Here is a 15,177-nt window from a genome sequence, read left to right on the forward strand (position 1 = left end):
CTGATAAGATCACGTTAACACTTCCAAACATCGCAAAGGCAACAGTCAAATAGGCCATAGAGCTCTTGTCAGCATCTCAAAAAATAAAGCGAAGAAGAAAAATAGAAAAAAGTGAAAGCACGTCAAGTGTGCCGGGGTCATAGATTTGGTATAAGATTGAACCTCTTCATGCCGAGTGATAGAAAAATGCAGTACATTTTTTACAAAGCGTTTACAAAAGCTCGTGAGGCAGGGCGCCTTGGTGGCTCAGTCGGTTAAGCGTTCGACTTCAGCTCAGGTCATGGTCTCGTGGTTTGTGAGTTTAAGCCCAGTGTCAGACTCTGTGCTGACAGCTCAGAGCCTGGAGCCTGCTTTAGATTCTGTGTGTCTCTCTCTCTCTCTCTCTCTCTGCCCCTCCCCTGCTTGCACTCTGTCTCTGTCTCTCAAGAATAAATAAACACTAAAAAAAAAAAAAAAGCTCGTGAGGCAATTGCCTATCATTTTTAGTTTTGACAAGTCAACAAGGCTTAAGGACACAAATTTGGATAAGGATATACTATCTAGATGACACAAATTACAAATGGAAGCACTGCCATAATTTGCTTTATCAAGTGCCCACTTACCCACCATAAGGTCACAACCACAATTTAGACCCTGACAGCTAATCTCCAGCTTCCCTTCTCTGCTTCTGATCTTCCACATCTCTGAAAGGCTCACAATGTTAGTTAGCCTCAAGTAAGAGCAAGAACATGAGTATGGAGTTTAAACTGGGGTGACCTCTTCTCCGAGATGAAACAAGGGACCATCAAAGTTCACCAGAACATCTGGCAATGCCAGCTGAGGGAGACATTTCCATAAAGTTTTATTATCAAACACAAGGTTTGTGCTGATGGCAATAATTCATAACCTTAGAGTCAGCACTTTTATTCTCTAACTTAAAGCCTCAATTAGTTGAAATCGGTGGACCATTTTGATGAAATAATATTTCTGGTTAATCGGCCCTTTATAAAAAAAAAAAAGAAAAAAGCCAGTACTCTGTCAGCATCTTTCTAAACACTATAAGCCAACTGCTCCGCGTTAAGAGGCCTGGTTCCCTTCCATAAAACCAATATAGTGTTGATGATTACAGACCTTACGATGTCTCTGCCTTGTAATTCTGAATCTCGCTTCTCATTTTTCCGGGACCATGCATTCGTTCATTTATCAATCAATGTGATAAATATTTACCAAAAGCCCACTATGTGCCAAGTGGTCTTCCAGAGGCACAGAACAAAACAGGCAAAATCACTTCCATGGAGATTCGCTTTTAGTACAATGATCTGTGTATCAAGAATGAAAGGCTGGGCTGACTTAAGTTTTACTAGTACCTACCCAGGAGCTTGATGTTTGATTAATCACTGAGGTCAGCTAGTCTGATGTTACCTCCTGAAAATATATATTTCTAATATATTTAAATATAGTTTCAGGGAGTTGAGTTCTGGCTAGTGAAGGTATTCTCCATTGTATCTCTCTTAATTACAGACAAGGAGAGAGAAAAACCATGTAAAATAGAACGAATGCTGAATCTCTAAAGTCTTTTAAATCTAGAACTGTTTTTACCCCCTCAGTCTAAGTTATCTCCTCTACTGGGAAAAAAAATTTTTTTTTAAGTAAAACAACTCAATTTTTTTTTTTCCACTGCTAAACAGAGGACAGAACATCATCACCAACCATCACAACCCTTCTGCCATCTTAGTCCTGTCAAGGAACATCCTGTAATTTCTCCCCTTCAGAATCAGAACTGAATCCAAGATCAGTGCAGAACCGGGTGCTAATAACAGTCCAGTCCTACTGATAACAGGCTGAGGTCTTCGCAAACCTCTTCAAAGAACAGTTTGATGTAACTTTAAAGTCACAAATGGTTCTATGTCTCTAAGCAGGCGTTTGTTTTTTTTTTTTTTTTCCAGAAGGCTGAACTCAGTTAGAAATCTGAAAACCAGAGAGGGCCAGTGAGGCTTGAAGGTAGTCCAGAAAAGAGCAACTAAAATGGCTGAAAGCTTGGCGGGGGCGGGGGTTGCTCCTGGTGAAGAGATGCTAGAACTGAACGTATCCCCGTGATTGCTCGGGTAACAGAGAGGACTCCGAGGAACTCAAAGCTACATGGCAGTGAGGCGCTGCCAGCCGTCGACCTAAATGCTGAGAGAGCTAAACTTAACAATAATACTACAGGGAGTGCTTTACATGTCTCATCTTGTTTTTAAGCCTTTCAGTAACTCAGGAGGCAGATATTATCGCTATTATTCCCATTGCATGGTTGAGGAAAATGGAGGCTTATGTAACTTGCACAAGGCCACGCAGTGAATAATGGAACAATTGGGATGTAAGCCAAGCGGGCTCCAGAGCCCCAGACCTTCATCGCTACACCATACAGCCTGAAGAGGAGAAACGCCCAGCTGTCCGTAAGATGTAGATAAGTGAAGGCATGTAAACGCGCAAGAATCCAATACTCATCACTCCCAAGATTGTACACAGAATAGAATGTCTTATTGAGATGAATGAGATTCAGGTCTGCCTGAAAGCTAAAAGCTAAATTAAAATGGCTTTGGGTGTCTCCTTGTTTCTGGTAATGATTTAAAAGATGGTTTTTACACATTTTGCCATCTGGAAAACACAGGTGACATAAAGAAAATTAACATCGAATTACATAACATATGTGATGTCCTTGGAATGTTAAATATCCAATTAGAGAGTGAACTTTTTTCAGTTAGGGAAAACTGGAGTACTTGCAATTCAGGTATCTAACATTATAATGTCAAGTAAGCGTTCGTGTCTTAGTGATTCCGTACAGGTAAAGGGGTGGGCAGAAAGCACGTAGAAAATGTCTGAACTATCTCTGCTCTGTCTGTCTGAGGGTGAAATTCCTAAATATCTTATATTTTGCTTTAAGGCCTTAGAGGAGAAAACCTTAAAGAAATTGGCATAAATCTTTCAAGAAATCTAAGGTGGCAGAAAATGTGCTTGTGTTTCCTGTGAAAAATTTATTTGTATGTCGGGGACCTAGAAAATGGGGGCCACTTCAGTGGCCGAGCCCATGTCACAAATCTAAACCTAAGTCAGCCTGTACTTACGGAAAACACCTGTCAAGGAAATTGAGCATACGACAGTTACAGTCCTCCAACCCAGTTTTTGATAGCTTACCTTACCCTAGAAAATATGACCTGCTAGCTTTCCAAAGAAATTCCTGACCTCCTGGACACTTGCAAGAGACAGGTGTGTGCCAGTAAACAACTGAGGGGGAAGGGTTTTGATTTGTTATTTGCAGATTCCCACGATACAAATACTCCCACCATGTTGGATTTCAAGCCAACAAGTTGAAAAGCCATCGAGCCCGTGCCAGAGGCTCCGGCAGATTATTGCTTCTAGGCCCTCAAGGCAAGTTTAGCCGACGTTCTTCTTGTCGTAGACTTTTGGATTTCACAAGCAAATATTTTTGAAAATTAGAAGAAGAGTAACCCCAAATCTCTTCCTTCCCTTCTCTGTCTCTCCCTCCTTCCTTTGCAAGTGCTAAAAAAAAAAAAAAAAAAAAAAAAAAAAAAGACAATCTATAATCACCATCATTTCTTTAAAAAAAGGACATTTTAACAACAAAAAGTGAAAACCACATAATTTTAGAATAGAGAATAGCCCTTTAAATTTAAGGAATCTAGATCAAGAAAATTTTATTACCTTCTTTTTCTAATCTTGTTATTATATACCTGTGGAATCTTGGTATATTCATTAGGATGTGTTTTGGCTACAAGTGATGAAGAACATGGAAGTGGCTTAAATAATACTTCAGGTCATTTCCTTACATACGAAGAGGTCTAGAGGTTCGTGGTTGCCAACAATAGTTAGTTGTCCTGTGATTCTATCAGATACCTCCCTTACCCCATGTCCGTTGTCTTTAGCCTATTTACCTTTTTCTCAAGAGTGTAGCTTCATGGTCATTAGATGGCTGCTGTACTTCCAAGAAGATGAAAGGAAAAGGGCATAAGGCCTCGCTGTAAGTTGAATGTTGTCCCCCCAAAAGGTATGATGAAGTCCTAACCCCAGGTACCTGTAAACGTGACCACATTTGGAAACAGTCTTGGCCAATGTAATTAGTTAAGATGAAGTCATGCTGAATTAAGATGGGCTCTAATCCAGTAGCTGGTATCCTTAGACAGATACCAAGAGTATCTCATGGCATGAGAAGACACAGAGAAGCCACAAAGGGACACATGAAGGCAGAGGCAGAAATTGGAGAGATAAAGTGTAAGCCAAGAACATCAGGACTGCTGGCAGCCATTAGAGTTGAAGAAAAGGCAAAGTATTCTTCCTCAGAGCCTTCGGAGGGAGCAATACCTGAGGTCAGATATATAACCTTCAGATCCGTGAGGAAATAATTTATGTTGTTTTAGGCCCAGTTTGTGGTATTTTGTTACAGCAGTCCTAGGAAACCAACACAAGCCTCTTCATCACAAAGCCTTGTCTTGGGAAGTCTCCAGATTACTCTTTATAGCCTGTTGGTGAGAACTGGGTCAGATACCCAAACTTAGAAGCATCAACGGCCCACGGGAAGGAGATTTCCATAACTGGTTTAGATCTATACCGATTCATTCTTGGGCCTGGGGTAGGGTCTGCTCTCCCTGTGATCAAGGGATCTCTCCACACCACCTGAACACATTGGAAGAAGGGGAAATGGCCTTGAGGAAGCAATAGGCAATGACTGTCATATGCGAAGATGGGTCATTTTGCCACTTTGCATGTTAGACATGCTGCCCTATTTACCAACGTTTGAGATTCACCTCCAAACAGATCTTTACATTCTCCAGAATCACTCAGAAATTTAGGTTAAGGATCAAGGTAGGTAGTTCCAGGGTAAGAAGTTAGAAAGGTGAGGATGTCTGAGAGGTAGTGTCCACAGGGAGAAACCATGAGATCTCACCTAAAACTAAGAGAGAAATTATGGAAGCAGCCCCAGTACCCATCGATAGATGAATGGATAAAGAAGATGTGGAATATCTTTAGCCATGATAGAATATTATTTAGGCATACAAAAGAATAAAATCTTGCCATTTGCAATGACATGAATGGAGCTAGAGAGAAGAAGTCAGTCAGAAGAAGACAAAAACCATATGATCTCGCTCATATGTGGAATTTAAGAAACAAAACAAACAAGCATGGGGGAGAAAAGAGACAGAGAGGCAAGGCAAAAAATAGACTCTTAACTACAGAGAACAAACTGACAGTTACCAGAAAGGAAGCAGGTGGAGGGATGGGTGAAATAGGTGAGGAGCACAGGGTGAGGTATGGAATCGTTGAATCCCTATATTGTACGCCTGAAACTAAGATAACACTGTATGTTAACTCATCTGGAATTAAAATTAAAAACTTAATTTAAAAAAAGTTTTACTTGGGGTGCCTGGGTGTCTCAGTTGGTTAAGCGTCCAACTCTTATTTATTTATTTATTTATTTATTTATTTTTGAGGGAACGGGGAAGGACAGAGAGTGAGTCAGGGAGGGGCAGAGAGAGAGGGAGACACAGAATCTGAGGCAGGCTCCATGCTCTGAACTGTTAGCACAGAGCCTGACACGGGGCTTGACCCCACGAAAGGGGAGATCATGACCCAAGTTGAAGTTGGATGCCTAACCAACTGAGCCATCAGACGCCCCAAGCGTCCGACTCTTTATTTTGGCTGAGGTCACGATCTCACAGTTCATGAGATCGAGCCCCACATGGGGCTCTGCACTGACAGTGCGGAGCCTGCTTTCGATTCTGTCTCTTCCTCTCTCTCTCTCTCTCTCTCCCTGCCCCTTCCCTGCTCATGTTCACTCGCATGTGCTCTCTCTCTCAAAATAAATAAATAAACATTTTGAAAAGTTTTACTTAGACAGCTAATAATAACTAAATTAGGTAACAAACCTTTGCAAGGATACTTACTAAAATGGAGGTGGGGTATATCAAACTCCACATTCAGTATGACCTAGCATTTCTTAGCCCAAAAAAAAAAAAAAAAAAAAAATGGGAAGAAAACAGCAAAATGTTAATAATGATTATCCCTGGGGAGTGAGATTTTTTTATTTTGTTATAATTTTCTCTGTTATATTTTTCTGTATTTTTAAAATTTTCTACAGTGAGCATGGATAATAATGATATTTAACATTTTCAAATGAACATATGCTAAGCATTATACTTGAATTTTTTTTTTTTTTCATTTCATCTTCCAATTCTTTGCAGTGGGCACTATTGTTCTCCCCATTGTACAGATGAGAAAACTGAAGTATGGAGCCATCAGTTAAATAAAAAAAAAAAAAGGAGAGAAAAGCAAGAGAGAGATGGTAAATGAGAGAAAATGAAGTGTCAGGAAACTGGAAATCCAAGGAAGGTGAAATGACCAGGTGCAGATGAAAACCCCCATCCTTACTCCAAGGGAATTACTACCCTTGTTTAACTATAGCAGCAACATATAGTAAGACATGCGTCTTTAATCTTCACTCAGTAACAGGCTTAAACAGTTAAACCCGGCACCAAGTGATAAAAGCATCAGTGTCGTTAAACGTTTTTTGTTTTTTTTTTTTTCAGAGTTAAAACAGAGACTAAATGTGCTTATGAATTTAGCTCTAAGGACCAGAGGTGATAGAGTAGCTGTCCAAGCATTCCATCCACTAGGCAACTCCCAGCTCTACACATTCTGGAATTCCTCTCAAACATTAAATCTGTTGAGTGCATATCTGGGAACTATAGACATTGTCTGGAGGCCAAGTCTTATAAGGACTGTTACACTTCCTTGGGGCCCCTGGGTGGTTCGGTCGGTTAAGCGTCCGACTTCGGCTCAGGTCATGATCTCGCGGTCCGTGAATTCGAGCCCTACGTAGGGCTCTGTGCTGACAGCTCGGAGCCTGGACCCTGTTTGGGATTCTGTGTGTGTCTCTCTCTCTCTGCCCCTCCCCTACTCGTGCTCTGTCTTTCTCTCTCTCTCAAAAACAAATAAACAATAAAAAATTTAAATAAAAAAAAAAGATAATTACACTTCCACTGGGATCTTCCGATGTGCCAGCCAAGCCCCATTCTGCCACATCCACTACCTGGACCTGGCCTTTACTCCAACCGCTCCAAAGATAGGGTTCCAAGAGGCCAACTGATCTATCTGTCTTTTCGCGACCACACCAGTTCTTTGACCATGGCTGCTTTATTCCCACAGTTTGCTCTGCCTGGGAGCACCTCCTCCTTCTTGGTGACCCCTCTGTTCCCCAGACATACATGTGTCGTAGCACTAAGGCAGATTATGGCATTTGTTACATGTCTGTCTGACCTTACTGAAGACTTTGGAGGCAGTCGCCATGCCTCAGTTATCTTTGTATTCCCAGCATCTAACACAGTTGAGGGTCTATGTGAGATCATGGACCAAGATGGATGGATGGATGGATGGATGGATAAGTAATTAAAGGTTAATCCCAAGGGAAGCAGATCATGTTGTAAATTCCTCAGCTGGGTTCAGTGATGTTCCCACACAGAAGCCTGAAGTCACAAGAATCCAACAGGGGTGTTGGCCACAGGTCTTCCCGGTCTGTGGAAAAGTAAGAGATATACACAGTGAGCATTGGGCAAAAGTCCTTTGAGGTAGTCTGATTTATTTTTACAAAATTCAATGCTCAGTTGTGGCGATCTGTTTTTTAAATTTTCTTTTTAATGTTTACTTTTTTAATTTTTTTCATGTTTTATTTATTTTTGAGACAGAGAGAGACAGAGCATGAGCAGGGGAGGGTCAGAGAGAGGGAGAGACAGAATCTGAAGCAGGCTCCAGGCTCTGAGCTGTCAGCACAGAGCCGGATGCAGGGCTTGAACTCACGGACCGCGAGATCATGACCTGAGCCGAAGTCGGACGCTCAACCGACTGAGCCACCCAGGCGCCCCAATGTGGTGATCTGTTTTTAATGTGTAAATTCTGCTTTCCTAAGACATTGAAAGGGACCTGCGCAATTACTTACCTCGTTTCAAGTCCAAACTTCTCCGAGTTCAGGACTTCCTTTTGTGAAATGTGCAACTGAGCAGTTAGCGGTCAGAACTGAGAGCGGCAGAGCCCTGCAGATGTGAACGTGATATGGAAGCTTTCATCATCCAAGTGGAGATGTGAGACGTCAGCTGTAGCCGTCGGCCACACGGCGGTGGTGGGGCGGGCAGGGGGCGAAGGGAGTTTGGACGAAAGTGAAAAGCTCAGGGGCTGTCAGAAACACACTCATTTTACATGGTCTCCCTAAAAACAGGCCTGTTGCTGGCAAATGAAATGTTTCCAGCCCCAGTTAAACAATTGCTGGGTTTAGCTGCTAGACTCATGTAGCTTCTTCCTGTGAAACGGCTCTGCATTGCATTTTGCCCTGTTTTCCTTTCTTCCATTTATTAGGTCACTGTGAACTTTCTCTCCACGTTTACTCACAGTACCAGAGTCTACAGGGGTGGGAGGGAGTGCCTTCACCTGTCTTGAGACCTCCCACTGTTCCTCATGATTGACCTCACTGAGCTACTCTTTTTAAATTTCCTATACCTTATATTCCGATCGTTTTTATCTTCTCTTTTTTTTTCCCATCATTTGTTTCCTACCTGAATCTGGAAGTGACTTTAAGAAGTGATCTAAGCAGAAGACATGCATCATTTTCAGACCTTGAGAGGATCCACACTACTTCATGGGATGCCTTTGTGTGAGCTGGAAGAAGGCATTCCTTCTGGGCCGATGCAGCCCCACAGTAAGGTACAGGTTTAGTGAGCAGAGAAGCAGACTGATTTTAGGACCAACTCTATTGTGCCATGAACAACCTGCCCAACTGAACAGGTGCAGTCCTGTTCAGAAAAGAACAGTCCGTAATCTTCCTTAAGTTGTTATTGTGACTATTCTTCTCATAACGAAGATATTCTTCTTTAAAGTCCTTTTAATGGATGAGTGACCTCGAACACCATTTATTTCTTCAATCTTTGGTAGTTTACAGGTCCTTGAGTGGTATTGAGGCTACACAGTGGCTTTCTGCTGCCCTAGCATCAGGTGCAAACACCATGGACTTAGCCATCCCTTTCTAGCGCTGTATCGCCATCGCACATATTGTCTTCATTTCAGCAAACAACTGATGAGCGGGGACGCTGAGTCAGACTCTAAAAGCCAGCCATCTTTTGTTTCTCTCCAGCCTGGCATTTTCCCTTCAACTAGCCTTATGACGAAATGGGAGTCCTTGAAATTTCCAAACAGAAAGTTCCCCGAGATGTTTGGCAAGCCCTCCGCATAACTCTCTGCCGCTCCAGGCCTGAGAGCCACAGAAGAGAGCTCTTGGGTTGGCTCCTCCAGCCCCAGCTGGCACTTGTCTCAGCCGTTCCCCACCCACATACCCACTTCAACACAATGTGCTCAGAAAGGTGCTTGAAGTGCGCAGACTGGCTCAATGTCATTTGCAGGAATCTCTGAAACTCCACACTGAAACACAATGACAAGACCTCATGCACACAGTATTTTGTTTCAGAACAATATTGTCATACGCATGAGTTCGTGTAATCTTGAGTTGGACTTCTCGCCCAACAAGCAGAAACGCCTAAACTCAGATTAGCGAAAGCTCTCTATCCCAGCCTGTCCTTTTCTGTGGTTCAGGTTGGTTCATGAGAAGGCACGAGCGAGAGCCCTGCTCCATGGGGCCCCATTCTCTGGGTCTCAGTCTCCAAAATGGGTGCAGATGTCCCCCCAGTTCCATTTGTTCTGACCCACTTCTTCCTCGCCCTGAACCCCGAGCCTGTGGCCTCGACACCTTCCCTCTGGCTCCTTTTCTTCCTTTCAGCTCCCTGCAGGCTAAAGGTGACAGGCTTTCTCTCAATGCCCTTCAACTTCTTCAACTAGAAACCTTTAGGTCTCCACCAGTTTCCAAGGCAAATCTTTACGAGCCGCCACCTAAATCCTGAGGCTGGGATACAGGATTCATTCACACAGAACCTTTATCTATTTGAAACAACAGTTACATTAACTGATGCCTATTCCTGTCTGTATGATAGCCACGGCATTCTGTGCTGTATGCATATTCTCCCATCTCATTCTTGCAACAAACACGTAAGGGGGCTACGAAGAGTATGCCCATTTACAAATGAGGAAGCTGAGGCTGAATTTAAGCCGCTTTCCCAAAAGGACCTAGCTGGCTTCACAGCCATGTGCTGTCTGTGTTCAGACTCGCTTTACCTCCTTATCTTCTGATAAAGGTCTGCTTGAAATCCCCAGGTTTCTCCTTAATGCCATACCCCAGCATTACCATTCAATGATCTACCAGATCTCAGGGGGGCGCCTTCCCCAAACCTTCAGCTTGCGCTTCCCCAGACAAACTAGCATGTTCACAGCCCAAGGCATCTACCTTACTCTCATCCTAGGCAAAGTGGAGGAAGCCACATTTTCTTTACAACCCAGAAGAAATATTCACCCCCAGGCCTGCAGCTCTCCACAAACGATGTGGAAATATTCTGGGCGCCTGGATGGCTCAGTTGGTTAGGCGTCTGACTTTGGCTCAGGTCATGATCTCACAGTTCGTGGGTTCAAGCCCCATGTCAGGCTCTGCACTGACAGCTCAGAGCTTGGAACCTGCTATGGATTCTGTGTCTTCCTCTCTCTCTGCCCCTCCCCTGCTTGTGCTCTGTCTCTCTCGCTTTTAAAAATAAAGAAACATTAAAAAAAAAAAAAAAAGACGTGAAAATATTCATCATCTAGTCTTTGCCCTAAGGCAGAGGTTTTCAGCCCTGGATGCACATTAGAATCACAGGAAGCTTTCCTAAAGCATGGATCCTTGGGTTCCCAGGCCCAGGGCAACTGATGCAGGATCTCTGGGGGGTGGGGCCTGGGTGCAGGTGGATTTTTCATTTGTTTGTTTTTACTACCACGTGATTCTAATGAGAACCCTACATGCCCTTCTCTTTGTGATCCATATTCATTACATTTTCGTTTTTTAAAGTTTATTTATTTTGACAGAGAGACAAAGTGTGAGTCAGAGAGGGGCAGAGAGAGAGAGAGAGAGAGAGGGTATCCCAAGCAGGCTCAGCACTGTCAACGCAGAGCCTGAGGTGGGGCTCAAACCCACAAACCGTGAGATCGTGACCTGAGCCAAAGTCAGACACTTAACCAACCAGGCGCCCCTCGTTACCATTTTCTATAGCTGACTCAGAACCATCCGTTGATATATGGGGCACCTAGCACTTGACAAAGAGGTGACAGTTCGCTCTCCTTATCTCCTCATTAGCTCCTGACCAATAGAACATCCATTCGCTCTGTCTCCTCCTGTGAATATATCCAATCTATCTAATATCATTGTGGAATGTCTATCCATTGTTATAGAACTACTGTTTTCTCGTTGCATATGGATTTGCTTTACTTAAACAAACTGGTAACTATCTCAAAGATGTAGACTATGCTTTATAATCTTTGCTTCTTTCCACAGGGCCTGCAAATAGCTTCGAAACCACAATAGACAGTAAATGAATGATGACGATAAGAAAACCTATTCTTTTTGCTTTCATTTCCCTTTGATATGAAAGGCAATTAAACAGGCTGCAGGGAACAGGGTGTTTAGAGGCTGAAATAAGAGAAATATGTAGCCTGGACAAAACCAGAAGATGTCCAGGAAGCAGATACAGATAAAGGCTCAGAGAGGTTAAGTAATTGGCTCAAATGTGCACAGAAAGTAAAAAGTGGAGTCCGTTTTGCAACCAGGCATTAGACTGTCCCTATTCTGTGTTGGCATCACCATCCATCCAGTTGTCCAAACCACTTCAGAAACCCGTGTTAAGTTAACCGGACAAGGAGGCCATTAGATTGAAATAGCTTTAATGCCATGGCAACCTGTGGAAGCAAACTAAAATCTAAGCCTGTAAATGCCTCAAGATTACAAAGTTGAAACCGAAGGGTAACCAATCACAACCGGCCAACTAGGCTTTAAGCTATAGAGCCAATCAATGACTTCCTTGCTTTACTTTCGCCTTTTCTCTACAAAGAAAGTCTCTCTGGGAGACCTGGGAGCTCCTGTTGGTGGAATTCTCCTGACCACTTCTGACTTGGTGCTACCCCATCAGAACTGATTTTTTGCTCAGATAAACTCCGAACAATTTTAATGTGTCTCAGTTTATCTTCTAACACTGGGAGCCATTCTGTACAATACTTCTCTGGCCATGACTCTTGTACCCTCCTCCAATTCCGCTCACCATTTGCTTCATCAGTTTGCCCCCACCCCTGTCGATCACCACCGTAATTCAGATTACTGCCTTCGCACGCCCAGATTATCCCGGTAGCTAGAGTCGAAGATTTGGAACATTGGCTGACCTCCAAAACAAAAAGATTAAACATTGGGAAGGACTTTTATAAACTGTGAGCATTTCTTCTAATCTCTTTTAGAGACACAGATGTACTTCCGTACGTGTAGTCCTGAATAGCTTAAATCATGGTCCACTGGGAAGTTACAACTGTCTTTTCACCCACTGACATAAATTTTGGTGTGAGGGTCAGCGCACCTGCTCTAGTCCTATACATCCCATTGAGGCAACCAGATAGCCTCCGAGATTCTAATCTTGTTTGCTGATTGCGTTTCACCAGTGTATTTCATTGTCTGCCATTTAGGACCTAACTGTGATGACTGCATTTGGTGTCTTGAGTTGTGGTTGCTTTTGACCCATTTCATTCCTCGGTTTCTCCATGGCTGGGGCCTTGTGTTGCTCTTGACCTCGCTAACCTGAATTCCCGGGTTTCCTGCCTACCTATCACTGAATAAATATCCCATGCCGTGATACTGAAGTGGTTTTTTTTTGATGTACTTTGCCACCTGTAGGGGCATTTGGTCAGGCTGCCTTAAGACCTCTCTGCACCCTAACTGCCTGCCCTTTGCTGCCAGCGTCCTTCAGATAACTTTCTCTATTGCCCCACAAACAGATCTGCCTCGCCACTGCCTTCCTCATCTCAGAGGTGGGTCTCCTTACAAGCATGGGAACTAGTTTAGACCCATAAGTGTCCCTTTGATATCTACTTATTGCAAACACAAGAGAAACTTCTTCAGGGCAAAGGGAGCTGGTCATTTTTGGCAGACTGCTCAGGCTGTTTCAACAATGAAGCTTCTCCGAATATTACGGTCTCCTGCTCTTCTGGGAACCATGGAACAAAGTACTCTAGTTAATATTCTCAGCTGACCTGCCAAGAAGGAAGGTCACACCGGTAGGAGTTCCATATACTATTTAAAGAACAGACGTTCCTTAGATGGGAGAACAGCAATATATGGCCAGGATTTTAATGAGGCAGGGAAAGGTGGGATGTGGCAAAATGAGATAGCGAATGAAAATTCCCTCCGACCTTCACACTGGCCATTTATTCTGTTTTGTGATTCCATTTAAACTTATTGTCTTCATTGGGAGTATTGTGCATTATTAGCATCATAGATTTAACCTGTTCTATGAAGAAATGTGTACTTGTATGAGATAAAAGAAGCCTGCTTTAGTCTTTGGGAATTAGTCTTCAGGAGTATTCGTAAAAGTTGGAGCTGTGCCTCAAGAGAGAAAATGAGGATGATGAGGCTATGAAATGATCTCTCTCCGTATTCATTATGTTTACATTTCAATTCTGTCTCGTAATTGGTGGCTATAAGGTTATTCCTTTCCCTCTACCTATGCTTCTTCCTCTCTGATTGTCTTTCTAAATTCATTTAGAGGCAGAAAATCCCCCCAAAAAACTACATGGTCGTAGGTAGAGGAGAGTTGAGCATTATACTAGAGGTGTAGTTCTTGTAAGCAACACGATGCAGTGAGAGTCAGAAAGACGATCGCTCAGGGCAGCTCAGTCCAGTGTAATGTCAGACATGGAGGTGAGTCAGGCAGATCAAAGAAAGTGGTACCTGAGTCCATCCAAGTTGTCTCATCCACTTTTCCTATTCCCCACGTCTTCAACTTCCATTCACTTTTGTGTGTGTGTCGTTAAATACTTATTATACACTTTACGATACTCACGCAAATAGCATTCATAATTTAATATTGAGTGCACTATGATTACTGTTAAATTTCCTTATCATTTGCTTGTTCCCTGTAGGTAATAATTGTCTTAAAAAAAAACTTCTTAGATTTCTTTCCCCATTACACTTCTTCCCACACCTTCCAATATTCTATCAGACTGGTTTTCCACAAGATTAGTCAAACCAGGGAATGTATCAATTCCAGTTCCAAAATAAATGAATTCTTTTAAGTTTGCAAGGAAATTTGAAAATCCTGCCATTTTTGAAATGGAGTCTGTACGAGTGTCTTTTTTAAAAAACATGCAAGGGGCGCCTGGGTGGCTCAGTCAGTTAAGCGTCTGACTTGGGCTCAGGTCGTGATCTCACAGTTCGTGGGTTCGAGCCCCGCGTCGGGCTCTGTGCTGACAGCTCAGAGCCTGGAACCTGCTTCACATTCTGTGTCTCCTTCTCTCTCTGCCCCTTCCCTGCTCATGCTCTGTCTCAAAAATAAACAAACATTCAAAAAATTTTTTTAAATAAATAAAAAAAATTAAAAATATGCAAACCATAAAAAATATAGGTACAGCAGGCCATCTGCAAGTGGGAACACTTCATTAGGGGTCAGTAGAGCTCAGGGGCTAAGTTTCTGGCATCAGAGTGCCACTTTTCAAATCCTGGCTCTGCCCACCTGAAACAAGATACGCACCTGTTTGTGCCTCAGTTTCCTCATCCATAAAATGGAGATAATAGTACCTACCACAAGGATTGTTTCAAGTTTAACTTAAATAATGTATGTAAGTCTCTTTATAGGATGCCTGACACATAGTAAATTATCAGCACATGTGAGGTATTATGTACCGCAATAACAAAGGAAGAAAGTTAAACAAAATCAAGACTTTATTTAAAGTTTATGCATGTATATCTGAGACTAATATAATTCTGCACATTAATTATACTGGAATTAAAATGAATGAATGAATATCGACAAAATATCCGCATCTAACATCATACTTAACGGAAACTAGATGTGTTCTCCTGAAGATTAGAAATAAGGCAAGGATATCCCCTCTTACCACTCCTTTTCAATATTGCACTGGAAGTCCTAAGTAATGCAATAAGATTTTTTATCAAGGAAATAAAAGTTATACAGACTAAGAAGGAAAAAATAAGCTGTGTTTGCTTACAAATAACATGACTCTCTGTGTAGAAAATCCCACAGAATC

General features: G+C 42.6%; 1 protein-coding gene and 1 long non-coding RNA gene across 2 annotated transcripts in view; one reads left to right on the plus strand and one right to left on the minus strand.

Moving 5' to 3' along the window:
* The window catches only part of PCED1B (PC-esterase domain containing 1B), a 136,577-nt gene that overhangs the window by 88,899 nt on the left and 32,501 nt on the right, over positions 1-15,177 (plus strand). The window lies entirely within an intron of this gene.
* On the minus strand, positions 5,804-9,145 carry LOC123590039. Its single transcript, XR_006708563.1, has 3 exons — positions 7,970-9,145; positions 7,294-7,548; positions 5,804-5,973 (listed from the first exon to the last, which is right to left on the minus strand). It is a non-coding gene; the product is annotated as an uncharacterized LOC123590039 (long non-coding RNA).

The sequence above is a fragment of the Leopardus geoffroyi genome, chromosome B4 (assembly GCF_018350155.1).
Source record: "Leopardus geoffroyi isolate Oge1 chromosome B4, O.geoffroyi_Oge1_pat1.0, whole genome shotgun sequence".
Taxonomy (NCBI): Eukaryota; Metazoa; Chordata; class Mammalia; order Carnivora; family Felidae; genus Leopardus; species Leopardus geoffroyi.